This window comes from Protomyctophum bolini, assembly GCF_963924005.1.
Source record: "Protomyctophum bolini genome assembly, chromosome: 17".
Classification (NCBI taxonomy): domain Eukaryota; kingdom Metazoa; phylum Chordata; class Actinopteri; order Myctophiformes; family Myctophidae; genus Protomyctophum; species Protomyctophum bolini.
The window spans coordinates 32,934,988-32,951,561 of record NC_137878.1 but is presented as its reverse complement, the minus strand read 5'-3'; positions in this window follow the sequence as shown (position 1 = coordinate 32,951,561).

The following is a 16,574-nucleotide window of genomic DNA, read 5'->3' as shown; positions in this document are numbered from 1 at the left end:
ACGGGTCAAAAACAATACCACATGAATTAATGAATTGGGTCAGGCTCTTGGTCAGCAAAAAGATACAACACATTATGTATCCATTAGAGGAAACAGTAATTCAAGGCATTTATCAAAGTTCCATTAAGGAGGGTGGTGCATGGTGCAGTTTTATTTCACTATAACTTTAATCAAGCCTGTGAGTGTTAAGAGGCTGAGTGCTAATTAAACCAGTGATGTTGTTTATCAGAGCTGCATGGACTGGCTCCAGGTGAAGACTACTGAAATATATTATGAACATCTCCCTCCACAGATATCAAAGCTATACTACACAAGGATAGTGTGGAGAAAATAAATATTTAGCTGGAAATGCTTCAAGGCATACGCTATACGCCTGATTTATACCTCATGTTTAGGATGTAAATTGTAAATGATCACATCACTGCCATACATCATTAGTGAGAGCAGAACATCAGGACAGATGCCAATGTATACCTGCAGCAGTTCTCTGCACTGCATGACAAACAGTCACATTTTCACTGTTTCATGCATGAAGACATCTCCTCTCAAGTGGGAACGGAACGGCTAAGCTTCAGGGCTTTCTGTCCACAAGACATTTTCCAAGATGTTCCTCTCCTCCTCTCTCAAGCCGGGATTAATAAGGCTTTGCAATGGAGAGAAATGACTGTGTGTGTGTGTGTGTGTGTGTGTGTGTGTGTGTGTGTGTGTGTGTGTGTGTGTGTGTGTGTGTGTGTGTGTGTGTGTGTGTGTGTGTGTGTGTGTGTGTGTGTGTGTGTGTGTGTGTGTGTGTGTGTGTGCCTGGCAGCAGCCCTTCATCTCTTCCTGATTAAAAATCCAAAAGAAGACACATTTTTCTGGAAAACTGGAAGAAAGACAAAACAATTGTTTGTCTTGTTGATTGGAATGTCAGGCAGAATGACAAAATATCAGTCAGTCAGGGAAACCAATGTAGACGTTTATTACACCCAGACCAAGGAACATAAAATACACCACAGACCCACATACACATGAGGAACATGTGCGTTAAAGACTCCGACAGGGGAATCCAACCCCCTGAGAGCTAATTAGTTGGATATTATTAATAACATTTATTCACATCTCTGCACCCAAACCAGCTGAATAAGCTTATTTTTTGTGAACAATTATATTTTGATATTCAACACGTTGCAACAAAACACAATTGAATTCAGATTAATTTACCATGGGTCTTTTTTCTGTATGTGTTTCTTTCATAGGTTTGTAATATATCTTCAACTTTCATTGAAATGAATAGCTGGGGGCGGGGCGCCCAAGCTATTCATTTCAATGAAAGTTGCTCAGTGGCGTTAGAAGCACCCGGAAGAATGCTCTACTTCCGCATTTAGGCACCAACGTTTGGTGCCCAAATGCAGAAGTCTTGAGCACCGAGCAGCAGGCGCAATTGGGTTTCAAACGCATACTGTAGCATAGCATTTTAAATGCGGAAGTGTTGCTATTCCAGATTTGACCACCAGGCGACGGCCTCTAAGGTTTGGTTGATTTGCATCTTCAATGTGCCAGGGGCAGCCATAGCTTAGTGTGTATTGAGGAAACTGTCTGAGTCTGGGAATCACATAACCGTTTCACGCCTGGCCCCACTCCCCCCAGCCCTGGGGAGTCCCTGAGCAATATACCTAATTATTCCCAAGGTATTAATACCACCCACCGCTCCTAATAGTTGGACCCCCATTCGCTTTCAAGCCCACATTAAACACTAAATTCACATAATATTAAACCACGTAAGCCTTATTCATAGAAACTAAAACAGTGAGCCATTCAAGCTCAAAACACATTGATTCATATCAACATGACATGTCACTTCCCTTCATCTGTAGTTCCGACCGTAGTTCACAATGAAATGCATGTAACACATGCATTCACACTGGCAACCTGGAACCAACAACATTCTTGTTTAGAACTCTGATTTCATGACATTCATGTCAGAAAAAGCTGCTTCACAAACTAGACAAAAAAGCAGACATTTTCAGAGTTCCTTGATGAAGTTTCTTATAGTTTCTTTGGCTCTAGTACGTTCCAGAAATGCTGTGCATGCTGTTGAGATGTCAGCCCGGCATAATTTTAGATGTTTATATCGTCATCTCCATCATCTCCACAGAACATGACATACAACAGTTCAACCATCAGTCATAAAAGCTCACTGTCCATTCAATTCATTAGTTGGCAGGTTGTCAATCAATGTCACACGGAGGACAAGTTTCTCCAAGTCACTCAATCTGTCTGCTAACTCATGTGCACATGCTAAATTGGAAATGATCCATCATCAAGACTGAGGGGAAGAGCTGAAACCTTTGGTTTTTCACTGACTGAAATGTATAATGACTGTTTTGCTTTGAACTGCATATAGGAGCAGAGGAGACATTTTTGACAACTTAACCTTCAAACCTCCAGCAACACTTGCATTATGAATAATATAGCCCTTTGTTCATCCAGAAGGGTAAAACCCATATTTGGGTTGTGGTGGATAGGGATGGGTGATCTGACTGAAGCCCATAACACAGCCACAGTTGAACTTGTCCTTGAGGCCCAGCTGGCCATTGGCTGGCCCAGACAACGAGGCGGGACTTCCCCCCCTTCTTCTCCATTGGTTTTTATTTTGACTCGAGTGGGTGGGGGATCCCGTTCATAGACTGTAACGGTAGCCACGCCCCTCAGAACATGCGACTTTATGGTCATTTTTTTTTATAAATGGGACCATAATTTTCCAAAAAGAATATTATGACATTAGAAATGAGACTTTAAACTAGTGACTGGAAGCAGAAAGTATTCATGACCATGTTTATTAAGGTAATACAGTCTAGGTGAAGTTGGGCCCAAATACAGTTTTTTTGGGCCCAATGACAGCGCCACAACAGGCCATTTTCAGGAAATCCAGATTTCCTTGTGGCTTCACAAAATATCTGTCTGACTGCCCCCCTGGCGCAGATATGACTTGTACGCATCACGACTTGTAAACCACAGATCCAAGCCATGAAATATAAAGTGACTTACTGTAAAAAATATATATTTTTAAAGTAAGTAAAAGTAGCAATAGGCCTACAGGCCTTTTGAATATGTTACGGCTGTTAAGGACTGTAACCAAAGTCACAAGTTAGGTTATATTATTACAAAACGTCACTCTGTGACAGCATGCAGATCAATGTTGTTGTTTGTACTGCAAGTAATGTCCATTTTAATGCCAATACTTTTGTATTTGTAACATTTTGGATACAGGTTTTAATGGTACTTTCACATAAGTAAAGAAATCACACCTGTGTGAACTGAGCTGTGCAACTATAGCCTACATCAGGGGTGGGCAACTTTGACGATAGAGAGGGCCACAATATTTCCACACTCACTCCAGTGGGGCCACATTGCATATTAATGTCTTTTTTGTTGCTATATTTGAATTAAAATCCTGAATATTTATTTTGCCATTTTTAATTGGAATTCTGAATTAAATACAAATACATTGGACATAAAATAAAATAACATTGTAATACTAGTAATTAACTGAAATCAATAATATATCAACACTCCGGTTCGGTCTCTATCTTTTTATTACTCTATGATAGACACACACAGAGTCACACTGAAAACTGGAGCCTTTTCCCTGAGTGACGGACACAGATAGACTACTGTATGTCTGGCTGACGCAACACACCGGCTTCACGGATTCGCCAGAGGCGTCACATGACGTTTGTACCACTGTAGAGATATACTGTAAGAGATAGCGTGTGGTTGACAGAACTGCATTCTGGGACAGAGACGGAGAGACAGAACTGCATTGTGGGACAGAGAAGCAAGAAGAACCTGATGTTAGAATGATCGGCTGGACCGTCCGCCTGAAAGGAGGAGCAGAGAGATATCACCTGCATGCAACTGTGGTGCTGCAGGACAAGCTGTACTGCTTTGGAGGAGACAGTGATCCCATTGATGTTCTCGTCTTCAACACAGTGTCTTTATGCTGGAGGAAGCTGACCCCAGGAAAAGGAGGAGGACGCCACCTAGAGGTTCCATCCAGGCGCTCTGGCCACACAGCTGTGTTGGTTGAAGATATAGTCTACATCTGGGGAGGGAGGCCTTACTGCAATGTGCTTTATGCATTTGATGTTGACGCCTACAGATGGTTCAAACCCAGGGTTTCTGGCACTGTTCCAGAGGAGAGGTACTACCACTCAGCCTGTGTGTTGGAGAAGGTCATGTTTATGCATGGAGGACTCACCAAGCTGACTGGATGGACTAATGACATGTACAAGTTGGACACCAGCACAATGGGCTGGTCTTTAATTAACACCAGAGGAACTCAACCTTTCAAATACTTTCACTCTGCCACCATCATCGGGACAAAGATGTTTGTATTTTACCAGTACTATCCCCTCAGAGTGTTTGACACAGAGACCAACCTCTGGCTGAGCACACCATCTCCACAGCCTCATCCAAAAGGATGGTTCTATCATTCAGCATTTACCTACAATGGAGAGCTGTACATATTTGGTGGCTGTAACAATATTAATGTGTGGAAATTCAGTCCAGAGACCTTCTCCTGGAAGAAGGTTGAGCCCAAGGGAAAGGTCCGGGTCCGATGTTTGAGATATGCTGCATGCATGGTGGGAGATCGTATCTTCCTCTCTGGAGACACCAACCCTGATGACCTGTATGTCTTAGACTTCAATCCTAGCCTCAAGACATTATCTAAGCTAGCAGTTATTCAGTACGGTCTGGAGCAGTCGGAGCTCACACACGACATCAGGTGGGAACTGGCAGCCATGACAACCAACAATAACAACCCGCCAACGCCGACATGATAAAAGCATGCCTACAATAAAAATCACACCCGTGTGAAGTGAGGGGCGCTAATATATTAAATATCTAACTCAGTCATGTTGATTAGGTGATGTAAAACAAACGGTGCCAACACAAACATTAAACGCCATTAACAATAAAGAGACAATATGACGTAAACGACACATTATGGCGTAAATGTTCCCTTCATTGTCAATGCGTTTACTAAACAAGCTTTGAACTAAAGACAAACAACAAAAATCTGACAAATTCATGAAACGGCAAAAACAAATTACACGAAGTGAGCGGTACCTTTGACTTGTTTGTCTGGGGCACCCGTCACAACTGCCCCTCCCTACCTACCCCACCCTACCCTCCAAAAAACCACCCACACCCTCGGATCTGAAAATATATTCCTAGGTTCCAAATACCAACCATGTACACCATGGGGCACCGACCAGGCCTTCCTTCTGTTGGGCAGCAGCGCGCCTGTGGAACAGCCGCTTTGTGTGTTTGTGTGTCTGTGGGCGGCTGTTCGATGATCCGTGGGTCGGGGGTTCGAATCCCGGCTCCTCCTGTCTACATGTCGAAGTGTCCATGGGCAAGACACTGAACCCTACACTGCCTCCTCCAATGAGTCGGTCGGTGTGAGCTCGCCACCGTTGGTGTGTGAATGTGGGGAGTGAGGACGCTGGTGCCGACTGTTCGCCGCTTCACCTCCCAATGTATGAATGAATGAACCATTGTAAAGTGCTTTGAGCACTTGGAAAAGCGCTATAAAAATGCAATTAATTATTATTATTATTATCACAGTGATGATTTGATTGGTTGAGCACGGAATGTCACATCACATTCGGTTATGGAAGGTAAAAAGGAATAAAGTGTCCTTTAGTTACAGTCAGTGTGTCACCGTATCAAGATAATAGTCATCAGTCCAGTTACCAAGAGATAAAAAGTGTCCATGTTTATCCTGATTTTTTTTATGTTTGCCATTTTTTTGATTGGAATCCTGAATTTATTTATTTAATTTCAAATGCATTTAGTTATAGTTATGTTAACTTTATGAATGAAATACAAATACATTGGACATAAACAAACTATACAATAACATTTTAATACTAGTAATTAGCTGAAATCAATAATATATAAATGTTCGGATGTTAACCTGAGGGCCGCATTACGTGATGGTGAGGGCCGCATGTGGCCCCCGGGCCGCCAGTTGCCCATGTATGGCCTACATTTATTTATTTTTCCCGAGTTACTGTGTGGGGGTCCCTGAGGGGTCCCCGGAACATCCAGACCCCCAGGAACGTGACCAGGGGGCTGGCCAGTTCCGGCGAGCCTTCCCGCATCCGAAACGGTCGAGAAATGACAGAGTTACCGTGTTGCAGCTTTCCGTGCTCGGGCACAGAGACAGACATGCATATAGGGACACACATAGAGTAATCGAGCGGAGGCACAGCTCAAAAACAACTCTAAGTACTTCTTCCACCACTGAGCATAAAGGAGTTGGAGTATTTCTATTTTCCCAAAGACTGGTGCTAAAGGATTGCTGAAGCAAGGAAGACAATGAATAATGTATGGCGTGCGTGCGTGCGTGCGTGCGTGCGTGCGTGCGTGCGTGTGTGTGCGTGCGTGTGTGTGTGTGTGGTGAATAACAATATGATTCAGACAGATAAATGTAAGGGTCTCTCTAGCCTTCACTTAAGAATGAAATTCAATGTGACTTCCATACATGCCGCATAGCTATACATCCATGCGCACGCTGCCTATGCATTATTTATGTGACATGATTGGCAGTGACATGCAGCACAAATGAACAAAGGTGTGTAACTCTTGAGGACAGGAAATATGCATGCAAAACCAGGAAGAGCCAAGATGAATATACGGTCGGTGGGTGGGAGGCGCCTTAGTGCGGCACCCTATTCAAAACCCAAACCCTACTAGCCTCACAGGAAGCCACATGTTAGTTTGAACCTGCCACGCATGGCTGGAGCCACGGGTGAGTTTTAACCTGGGAGTGACAGTGTTGTCGGGCTAATGCCTGTCGGACTGTTAGTATGCCTAACCAACGTATGCACCCCATTTTTACAATTGTTTTCAATGGGAACGGGAACATTTTCGCACGGAAAACTGCACAATGGCAACAAAACGTTCCTTTCCCATTGAAAACCATTGCAAAAAGACAGCCACGTGACGTAGGCAGAAACAAATTTAGGTGTGACCGACAAAAATAAATGTTGGTGGCGGACATTTTTCTGGTGCAGGAGGCTGCGGGCGGCTTGGGGCCGCTGGAAGTGGAGAAAAGTCCTGAATCAAGATGATGTATGAGATAATGAAGACATCCTGGTTCATACATGAACATGTCAGAGGAAATGTCATGTGTCCTGTTTAATAACTTTAAACCCTTTAGACATGAAACTGCATACTCACAGTATGCAGTTAATTGTTAATGACACCTAATGAGTCCCAGAGGAGGTTCAATTAAAGGTACTGATTTGTTCTTCTCATATAAGTCACATCATCATGCAGTGTCACATTTTGAGGACAATGGGAACAATTAAAATGAGAGGAATTGAATTAAATGAGAGGTTTAATGTCAGGAAGGTATACAGTTGCACACATGCATGCGCAGATTGCGTGCATGCATGTGTGCAACATGCACGCACGCACGCACGCACGCTCTCTTCATCTCATTGTTGTTTTGCATTCAGTCTGTGTATGCAGGACATGTGCATACACACGTGTGTAACCTTGCATCTTCTGATGCCCTCTGTAACATCTTATGTTAATTTAGACTCCAGTTTAAGAATATTAACAAAGGAAAGCAACAATTCTATTTGTTTATATTCTTCCCCTGTGGTGCTGCATGGGGTATCAGCTGGATGTGGAGGGTCTCATGGTACTAGAAATGAATCACTGCTTTATAGAACTGCTCTATAGAAATTAATCACTGCTTTATTAGATTGCACTCTTCGCCAACGGTTCTGTTCATTTATCTCAGATTCTTTCCCCAGATTGCGTTTTTGGTCAAAACATTATTCAACAGCCTATAAAGAACTGATGATTGCGGTTACAGTGCAGCAGGCACTCAGTAATTCACCATCCTGCATTGTTCTTTTGCAAATAGACTTTGAGATGTGTGATGCTTTGAAGACAGAGATGATTGTTTTCTCCCCTACTTGAAAGAAAGCTCTTCCACAACGGAAAAACTTGAATATTTGATAACAAGGTTTAGAGCTAGGGAACTTTATTTTATTTTATTGATTGAATACATTATTAGTCAGAAATGTACAGTAAACAACAACATGTGGTACAGTAAGCCATTAGCCTTAACAAGAGGATAACACAACAAAGTTTCCATGTATGCCGTTTGTATGATGTATTTAAATCATCAACATAGTTTTTTTCCCTTTTTTTTTTTACACAATAATACATGTCATCATCAACAAATACAAACACTATTATATGTACATTTTAAAACCATGGCAGTGAATAACATCTCCTTTTCCCCTTGTGGTCTCCTGATAGATGTTTTTCAGGCCAGTTTTGAAAGAAAAAGTGAGTTGCATCCTTTAACGGATGGTCTCAGTAGTAGAAAGTTTGTTCTAAATTTGGGTGATACCAGATCATGGTTGCTCCCTCTAGTGTTGTGTGTGTGAGTCACTTTGGAGAAGTAATTAGATGGGTATGAAGGTATCGAGGGTGCTGTCCCTCTGAGTATCTTAAATACCAATCCTATTGATATTTGAGTAACTCTGTCTTCTACCCTGAGTCATCCCAAATACGCAAAGTGGACTTAAGGCTGAGAAGTAGTTGTATCAGTTTGTTTTGGGAGGTCTGAAGCTTATAGTTTTTAGTGACATTGTGATGTTGGAGTCATAAGGGCTCCATGTTTTGAGAGTACTTTTGTTGAGAATGAATTTGAAGCAGTAAGGCTGCTAAAGACAATGTATTTGTCTTTATACATTTTCTAACCTAGCAGCCAATACAAGTCTCGTTTAAGTGCTTTTCACATGGGGAGGGATTGACGTGTATTACATTTTCAAAGAGGAAGCTTTGTAGTCTTTGTCGAATGTCTTTGTTGTCTTGGACTTGCCAAAGCACTCTCAGAACTCTGTAGTCGAGATCTGTGTCACCTCTGACTGCAGATCGTGCTGGATCATCTGAGATCGAAGAGATGGAAATCATCATAGGGGAGGTAAGAAACAAACATACATACAGTGAGGGGAAAAAGGGGTGGGGAGGGGATTCAGGTTTTACGGGGGCCAGTTTCGAATTGCGGCCGTCTGTATAGGTGCCCTTTGAGAGCGGTTTGGATGATATAGAACAGTGGGTGGTGGGAGCAGTGATTTGTAAGTGACGCTTGCAGTGTGGTGTATTTTTATAGCCTTGGATGAGAACTAAATAACTAATTGTCTCATGTTGTTAGAGATATGCAGAGCACATGGAATACCAATTCTCCACACACATGTGTCCAATCCATGCATACAGTGTGTGAATAATATGTTTGACTTTAATACATTTCAAAAGGGTGTGTCGCCGACTCGCCGTACTTTCTTTACTGTCTATTGGTGCTTTGCAGTATTTATTTTTGTTTTGGAAGGTAGGCTATACACATGTTGACATATCAGGGTCAGTGATTCTCAACAGTGATGTACGTACACTAGCAAAGTATGTTCATATAGCCTACAGTATACAGTATGTATGTTGCTTCACAGCAGTAAGCCTCCTAAAAGGAACGTATATCTCACATGACTTGATTTGATATTGTACTGTATGTACAGTACAAGACTGCATACATGCACAGCATGTCGTGTATTGATCTGAATAACTTTAGACTACATGGGATTCTTCATACGTGCATACATAAATATTAAATACATAGATTTAATGTACTCCACAAGTTGGAGTTAGATCAGTTTGAGTATAGTTAGTTTCGGAGGTTTAGTCAGATGGGCTTTTTTAATACGTTTCAATATTTTGTAAAACACACACATGTAAAGGTTGTTAAAAAAAAAGTAGTTAGCTGGCTTCTGCCCCACAGCGACAATATAATCTATCATTGAATTTACAGCAATTATGCTCAACAGGTACAGTTATATATATATATATATATATATATATATATATATATATATATATATATATATATATATATATATATGGGAATATACTGGGATCCAACAGGAGTCAATATTCCAAGAACAGAACAGAACCAAATAGATCTTGGTTATTATGCAGCATGTTCTAGCGGCACTAATAAGGAGTGTCTAATTTACAAAATTAAATTGTGTTTTTAGTTTGTACCCTGTGGCGCTCTTCGCTAACCTATATGAGTCACAGTTTGACTGTCATTGAAACCAAGAACCAGGAAATTGCACATGATGGCAAAAAAGTAGCTCCCATCCACTCCCACGTTACTGGCTTTTCTGAAATGCGTTTATCGCCGCTCCTGTAGCCCTCCACTTCCGTGTCCGCCAGCATATTATTTTCAATTGAACTACAGTATATGGAACGTATCGCCACAAAGGTAGGTATAAGTGTGGACCCAGTTGGAGCAGTGGTGTGCTGTGAGAGTGAGACCCTCCACAAACGGTGACTTGGCACTGGGTGTCACGGCTGATTCTAGAAAGTAGAAAAATGTAGAAAAAATTGCATAATGCCTGCATTCATCATCCACTAGTGTACAATATGGTGAAGTATGACTCAACTAACCACATAGCATTTCTCCACATCTCTGTAGACCAGCGTCTATATGGTTTTCTGCACCGCTGAGCTCTCTAATTAGTGTTTGTAATGAGCGGTTTATGCACTGCAACCCTACCAGAACATCTCTCTCTATGTAAATGTTGTTGACAGACTGTTCTCACTGACATAGTCTGATCTGCAGTAACATTCTCAGTCATCAGAGGAAGAGTTGCTCTTCTGTTGTCCTTACATTTCACACTATCACTGTCATCCAACGTGTGTTTTCGACCACAATTTACAATTGGCATGAATTGATGTCAATCTGACTGATGTCTTTCACATCAGTGGAAATGCAGATGTCACTTTAGTCACTGTTCCTGTTGAAACAGTTGAGCTTCTTCTTTGTGACTGAAGCTCCTGGCATCCATGATCCAATATTGAACCAGGCCTCTTCCACTTTTTTCTTTTTGCCTTTTCATCTTGCTCTCTTGATCTAAAGTCACAGTCCACTCACTGGGCCTGCTCAGCATGTACTGTATATATGCCACAGAGGATGATATGATGTTAATTGTAATTGCATCATGCCTGTACAGATTTGTTATGTTTCTCCCATAATTTATTCAGATTGTGCCCTGAACCATACAGTATGTAATCTATAGCATCCTTACGCCAGGGCTCCACTGGGCGCGTTGCGTCTCGCACGCACGGGCAGTGGAGCCACCCTTCATTGATTAAAAAGGGAACATTCTGTGACGGTGACGCTGACGCGACGCAGACGCGCCCAGTGGAGCCCTGGCGTTAGTCGGTGTGAACATTAAAGTAAAATAGCAGATCTACAACCTCCCATCATGTTGTAAGCTTGTAGATCTGGGGCCCCTGGTAAGGAACTACTAGCGGACCCAATATATAGCATTGGGGGACCGCAGCTAAGTATATGGTTTAAATGTTTCATTTGGCACAATATAATATTGTACTATTTCTGAAGGTAGCCTACATGACTGATGAACTTGTAGAGTAGGGATCTAAAGAGGTAAACACTCATGGCTTCTGTTGTGTGGTATAAGCAACTCTTAATGCCATACAGATGCTGTGCCTCTGAAGAAGCTGTTAACACATTGGGCTGTATTTTGCGTGTCTTACGTACCAGGTCTTATTCCCTAACTTGAGTAAACTAAAGACCTTGAGGCGTGGTCACTGCTCTTAGTCTTTGGCCACTCAGAATAGCCAAATGGCATTGATCACATGATTTTTTGATTTATTTTTAATCCTCGTTTTTCATCATTTTTCCACTGCTCTCATTTCTCACACAAAGGAACCCCAGTGGGGGGGCTAAGGGGCTTACGTTTCATATAATATTACACAAAGCCCCTCATCTTATTACTACTACCGTAATAATGATTCTTAACCTCTCCCTTGTCAGTCATTATTATTGTAATGACTGATGGGATTAAAACACACTGACATACTGTATACGTGGCCCTCTGATTAGCAGGGGCCCCTGGACCTCCTATAGGCTTATGGCCCTCTGATTAGCAGGGGCCCCTGGACCTCCTATAGGCTTATGGCCCTCTGATTAGCAGGGGCCCCTGGACCTCCTATAGGCTTATGGCCCTCTGATTAGCAGGGGCCCCTGGACCTCCTATAGGCTTATGGCCCTCTGATTAGCAGGGGCCCCTGGACCTCCTATAGGCTTATGGCCCTCTGACCACCAGGAGTTATAATAGAGCCAACAAACAAATTATAGCACAGTAAGCTCCTTCCAGAAGTTACTGGACTATTATATTGTTACTGTCGGGTGGAAACCTGATACTGTATGTCCAATCACATAATGACGTTTTTTATGGTTTCTGCTTGACAGCAATGGTATTCTATTCACATTGTTAATGTTAAAATACGCTATATGTTTTAGGCAGCAAGTGGTCTTATGCTGCCTCAAATATTTACTGTATATGTAATAAATTATGTGTAAAAATGCTTTTTAGGATATATTTAATCTCATTAATCAAAGACAAGTTTGAGTATGAAAGTCCTGCATGCATAAAATGCCTACTAAAATGCCCCTTTGTCTGAATGTCTGTTGTGGTGCTGGTGGGGGCAGGGCTCCTAAATGATGACGGACTCAAGGGTACTGTACATCTCCTACACCTGTTTTGCTGCCATGCAAACAGCACTCTGATCTGGAACCGGTGTGTGTTTCTCTTCACTTGGTAAAACAGTACATCACTAGTATGATGGCGTGGTTCCCGGTCCCCTGTGTGAACTCCAGGTGGGGTCTTTGTGTCTCTGCAGTAAAGCTGTCGTGGACGAGCCGCTTCACATCTTGTGTAGCTTGGCCGATAGAAGTGGGTCCAAAAGTAATCGTCGGGTCTTATAGTGACCCCAAAGTGGCCCGCCTCCACTGAGCCGTGGACTGACTGGACTGACCCCCCCCCCCCCCCCCCCCCTCGTCTGCCATCTGCCATGTGTCCCGTCTGCCACCTGCTGCAATAATCCGTTGATGACAGCAAAGCTGCGAGCAGGTTCAGAGGTCCAGAATGCCAGTGTGTGTGCGTGCGTGTGTGTTCGTGTGTACGTGTGTGTAAAATGTTGCAGTACGGGCAATGTTGCAGACGGACATCGATTAACGCAGACGTTGTCGCCTGGATCAATGACAGGTCTGCTCATGAGGGGCGCGACAACGCAAGTGTAAAAAAAAAAGCTCAACACAATCCAGGTTTAGTTAGTCACGGGCGTGTGCACGAAACGAGCACACTTCTCCGTGCGTACACAAAAAAGTAAAGTAAAATATTGAATCGCCACAATCGTCGATTCGCAGAATCGCAATATGAATAAGAATCACGATTCACAATATAAATCAAATCGGCACCCTAGGTATCGAAAATACCTAGGGTGGGACTCATGGTGGCGCTATAAGAGGCCGTTGTGGAAAAAGTGGGGCAGAGGTTTGTCGTTGGCATCCAGGGACAGCTTGGCATCGGCCGGGCCAACAGTGACGGAGATTAGCTGCATACGGACGGCCGGACAGACACACGGACGGAGGGCAAAACATACTCTTCCCATCCCTTCGGCCTGGTGGAGACAGAATGAACAGATAAAACTGTTATAATGGAATAACATGAAAGAAGAGCTGATCACTGTAATGTTCATGCATTTGACAGTTTAACCTTTCATCCATAAGGGGGCGCTTGGCATGTCAGAATACTAGTAACACCACTGAAGAAAGGTCCCGGATGTCAGTTTGTTATGTGTTGTCAGCGAAGCATGTAAATGTATTCATAGCTTGCATTGATTCATGTGTTCATACCAAAATAATTCAATAAACAAGTCTTTGGAGTTAAAGCAGTGCTTTGTGGATCAATTCCAAAACTTTACACTGGCGACGAGGATTTAAAAAAAAAAAAGAAGAAGAAAGACGGAGAAAACAACAAAAGGACGACAAAACCATGGCTGCTGCATTGCCGTCTTTCCCTGCTTTTGATGTCAATGATGATCAGAACTCTTCTGTCCGGTGGAAGAAGTGGTTACAGCGGTTTGAAAACTTCATCATTGCTTTGGATGTAAAAGATGATACAAGGCAACGTGCTATGCTTTTGCACTATGCTGGAGAAGGTGTGCAAGACATTTTTGACACACTCACGGACACTGGAGAAGCAAAAGATTACACACGTGCTAAAGACAAACTGAGTGAGTATTTTTCCCCTAAAATCAACATCACCTACGAGACCGGAGGGTTACACTCTCTGTAACCCAGGTTCTCTGAGTGGAGAGACTGGCTCTCCACTACATATTGTTCAATATGTACGGGAACTGACCCCACAGGGCAGTGTTCATGGATATCTCTTTAAGACACATCTTCTATGGTGGCCCTGCCCAGATGCCAATCAGCGGGCTATTTAAGCCCCATCTGTGCAGTGCCACTTCGATTAATTCTTGATTGACACGCATTTCGGAGCGGCTCTTTTGTGGAGAGCCAGTCTCTCCACTCAGAGAACCTGGGTTACAGAGAGTGTAACCCTCCGTTCTCTATCGTGTTCGAGACTGGCTCTCCACTACATATTGTTCAATATGTACGGGAACTCTCTAAGACACACCGCGAGGAAATAAGCAGACCAGCTGCCCCTGCGGCAGCCCGAGGCAGTTTAACCTGAATTCCATCCGAGCCTATAAGTGGTGAGCGCCATGAGTCACAGGCGCTTGCCAAAACGCTCCAAAACTTCAGTATTCATACCAAGTAAGTAATACTCGTGGCCTAGGCGCAAGACGCCACCTAGGCTCAGCTGGCCCAGCATGATGCTAGGCCAGTGACCACCGGGGTGAAGGGCTGCTCAAGCCAGCCCGTCAGATGCCCGGCCGACCTGACCGGTCAAGGTGCTGGTGACCCTACCGCTGAGTAGCACGCAGGAGCGACTCCCACAGGGGGAGCGGATGCCACCACGTTCCATCGGTAGGACAAGGTGAATGTAGACAGAGTCGCCCATGTCACTGCTGTGTAGATCTCTGTCAGAGATACACCATTCTACAGCAACCAGGGGGCTGTTGTCCCATGGGCAGAGTGTGCCCGCCTTCCAGGCGACCCTGGCACTCCTGCCTGCTTGTCCCTGTTGGATCACCCCTGTGATCCGGTGGGACAGTCCACCCTTCGACCATGGTCTACCCGAGCACTCTCTGATCAGGCCGTATGGTATAGAGTGCAGGGATTGGTGCCAGCACCACCTAACCATTGCCATGTAGGAAGCGGCAGCCTCCTTCATGCACTGATAGGGACATTCTTGTGGCTGACACTGCTAACAACAAAAATGCTGTCCTGCGAGAAGCCACCCAAGTGTCCACGCTTAATTGGCTCATGCCGCAAGGCAGACAGTACCACCTCCCGTGGGGGGGCTGCCGACCTAATGTGCGAGCACCCGGTACACCGTGGTCTCCCTCAGCCCTAAGGGGCGGAGGCACCAGCTGGCTCACTGCCAAGAGATGCCAGCCAGCAAACTAGTGCTGTGGGATCCAACAAACGGGCACCGGTCACGAGGACGTCCCACGCCAACATCCGTGGATGTACTCAAGAACGACGCAGGAGCGCAAAGTACCAACAAACTGGCCAGATGGAGATCCAGGATCACCGGAAACGACAATGGAGGGCTCGTCTGAGGACGACCTCGAGAGAGCTACAACCCATGACATGGTGGAACCTACTCAGGGGTCCACCTGAATTGACCGCCACTGTCTCGAGAGACAGCATGTGGGGGCTGGGTATCCTGAACTGTCAGGACTGAGGAGTGGGCTCGGTGTGCTGAGCACCTCTAGCCATACCCCGCCGGTTGGCCCTGGAATTGTTTGTTTACGCTCTCTGCCGTGTGGTCTGGCCGGACCGCGGCGGCAACGATCAGCGACCGTAGATGGCCTCAGAGTACGCCGACTAGGTCAGCTCCTCTGGGTTCTACCCCGCTACCCGCCGCAACGGTTTACAGCCGCGATGATCAACCAGGAGGTTCACCGACGAGGTCGGTTTCGCTCGGGGTCTCACAGCGCTTCTGCAGCCAGGGAACCCAGGCTCCACCAACGAGGTCGGCTTCGCACTTGGGACCCTTTGGCCGCACCGAGCGCCGTCTCAAGGTTTCCCCCGACGAGCAGGTTTCACCAGGGAGCGGACGCACGGACCGAACGCCGTCTCAAGGTTTCCCCCGACGAGCAGGTTTCACCAGGGAGCGGACGCACGGACAAGACTGAGGCTTCCTCCGCGAGGCAGATTCGGCACTCAGTCTTGTTGCTGTTGTTGTTGGCTAGCTGCGCCTAGATAGCCATGACTTCGTGACTTCTCTGGATGAGAAGAGCTTTCTCTGTGGTTTCAGACCGGTAACCGGATTCTACCCCGCAGAGTCACACCTAGGTGCATAAACGGCTCGCCGTGACACACTTTACACTGTATCGTGTGCTCTGCCCGACAGCCACAGCACGCTCTGCTGTGTCACTGAGCCCGGCTCCACCGTGAAACTACACCACGGACGCATGAGCTGACCTCGTCAGCAATACGCCCTATAGTGTGATAATGGCTGAGATTCAGGCATACTTCCTGGCAGACCCAGCATGTC